This window comes from Hippoglossus hippoglossus, chromosome 4, assembly GCF_009819705.1.
Source record: "Hippoglossus hippoglossus isolate fHipHip1 chromosome 4, fHipHip1.pri, whole genome shotgun sequence".
Classification (NCBI taxonomy): domain Eukaryota; kingdom Metazoa; phylum Chordata; class Actinopteri; order Pleuronectiformes; family Pleuronectidae; genus Hippoglossus; species Hippoglossus hippoglossus.
The window spans coordinates 26,981,470-26,983,969 of NC_047154.1; the positions used below are offsets into that span (position 1 = coordinate 26,981,470).

At 47.8% G+C, this 2,500-nt stretch overlaps 1 protein-coding gene across 1 annotated transcript in view; it reads left to right on the plus strand.

The window, feature by feature from the left end:
* The window catches only part of LOC117760597 (phosphatidylinositol 3-kinase regulatory subunit alpha-like), a 103,410-nt gene that overhangs the window by 58,784 nt on the left and 42,126 nt on the right, over window positions 1–2,500 (plus strand). The gene's annotated exons all lie outside the window — the stretch shown is intronic.

Here is a 2,500-nt window from a genome sequence, read left to right on the forward strand (position 1 = left end):
TCAGATAAAACAGTGAATGTGTGTTGGGCTGAGAATCGGAGCATCTTCTCTATGACACCGTTTGCTGCTGTGTCATCAAGTTATGACTGAGTAGTGCGATGATGAAGTCCCACGTTCTGTGGATGTAAGACGTTGTAACAGTGTGTAACTGTTGAGATGAGGTGAAGGAACAACGTTGGTTGTGTTGGATCCGGTGTCTCCATCAAATCTACAGAAATGTCCGAGCAGCAGCGTTTCCAGGGACCTTAAGGGCCCCGGGCCAAAAGGCAGCTGGGGGCCCCGCATTGGAAACCCCAACCACGGGGGCGTTGCAAACTCCTGTCCATATCTGCTCATCAATATTCAGGAGGTTGTGGCTCCTGGGGGCCGGCTCTCAGCTCAGGGCCCCGGGCAACAGCCGGCTCCGTGCATATCTTCATTATACCTTCCTCCTGTAACTCGTTTCTGTCTCTCGTGCATTAAACCATCAGGTTGTTATTCTGTCTCTATAGTAACCGTCCGTCATGTTTCACTGGACATTACGCAGATCTCAGACCAGTTTCATAGTTTCCGTCTGAAAAGTGCAACCTGCTGCAGTTTGACTGTGTTTCTAATGAAAGAGGAGTCAGACTGAATGTTCACGTGATGCAACTTAAAGTTCAGAAACATCATAGAACTGTGCAGTGAGTCCTCAGGTCCATGAGTCTGAACACTGATGAACTGCAGAAGCAACAAGTGTGTGGTCGTCACACGTCACAGCCTCAGATTCTCTGCTCCTCCGGTTGAATCCAACACAAACCGCTGCTGAGACCGAGCGTCCTGGGATCAGCCTGCCGAGGCCGAGAGGAGCCAGAGGAGCTCACACACTAAAAAGTTGGCCGAGTTTGAATCGCTGAAGTTCAGGTTTGGCACCACCAGGGAGTGCTCTGGCTCCGTACTTTATTTTTGGGAGGAAGGAGGGGGAGTCACAAAATCTGAGCCAGGACCGGAGTCTGAGGCGAAGCGAGAGGAGACGGGACGGTGGAACAACGCGTTCAACTCCAGCTCCAGTCTGATGTCACAGACTGGAGCTGATTCACTGCACATACTTCTCCTGTTTCCTTTAATATGCACATGGGAGTTCAACCTGTTGGACTGGACTTTGGTCCTGATCTGCAGAATCATGCAAACTGACTGAATCCTCTGTGGAGTCATGAGAGAAGTTTTCAGACATGAGCTCTGAAGCAGCAGCAGGAGATCGTCCAGGTCCGACTCAGGCAGGACGTGACGTTTAAATCCTGCTGTGGAAAGATCAGTGTGCGAGGATATTTGTATACTTATTGGGTTTTTGTTGCAGTTGTTCACTTTGAGTTTGAGTTTTCAGGACACGATCCTGCTTTATTTTCACCTGGAGTCTTTTGGCAGGAGAAGCTCCAGAGAATGTCCTGATTTCAGCTCCGATATAACAGATCTGATGTCAGTGGATGATATTCACGGTCCTGCAGCGTTTCTGAAAACAGATTTCTCTGTTGGAATCAAAGAAAGTTGTAAACACAAGTTAGAATTTAGTTTTGTGTGATACCTCAAGCTCTGAATCAGCCCATTGGCAGCTCACAGATCAGTGAACTGCACAAAGCAGCGACGTGTCAGGATCGAAGACTCTTCTCTTTTCTATTGTTCAATAATTCTCTAATTTCTACTTTTCTTACCATGATTAGAGATTATCTTTAAGGACCAAGGATTTAAGAGGCATAAATCAAAACAGCAAATATAGATTTTTTTAGTTTTCTCAAGTCTTTGGTTCTCAAAGAAACAAAAAGAAATAAAACCATGTTGTCAGTGTTCATTCGGGAGGAGCTGGACGACTTTTTGGCTTCAAAATAAAACACACAGCGATGATTCAAACGATGAAAATCTGATCCATCACTTTAATGTTTCATCCAGGAAATTCTTTTCTTTTCAACAAACAGGATGTCGAGACACAGAAGTGGATATTTGTCCTCAGTGTGAAACTCCCAGCAGATAAACTCTACATCTCTGTGAGAACAGATTTGGTGGCTCCAGCAAACACACTCATATATATATACATATACATATATACACCTGTCGTCCTTGGGCAGTGTGGGGGGGGGGGGGGGGTCAGCGTGAGGCCGAAGACATGCACATACTCACAGCAATTAACTGACAGGAGCTGACATGTGGGCACTCAGAGGAATTCACCATGCAGGCCTGACACGCACCCCCACATATAGGTTGAGACAGGAAGGGGCTGCACGAGAGGAACCCGGCGCACGTTCTGCTGGAAGATGCAGAGAAATGCAGCTGCTGACATCCCATAGTCCCGCAGAGAGCTGTAACACACATGGACAGATCCTATGGAATATACATGAAGAGCAGGAGCTGGTGCACAGATCTGTGCTGACAAGTGGCTGCGAGGTCACATGAACACACACAAAGGGGGAGTTTGGCGGGAACGGCGGCGGTGGAGGGGAGGGGAGGGGAGGGGAGGGGCGGAGCGAGGACAGTGTGATGTTTGAGGAGA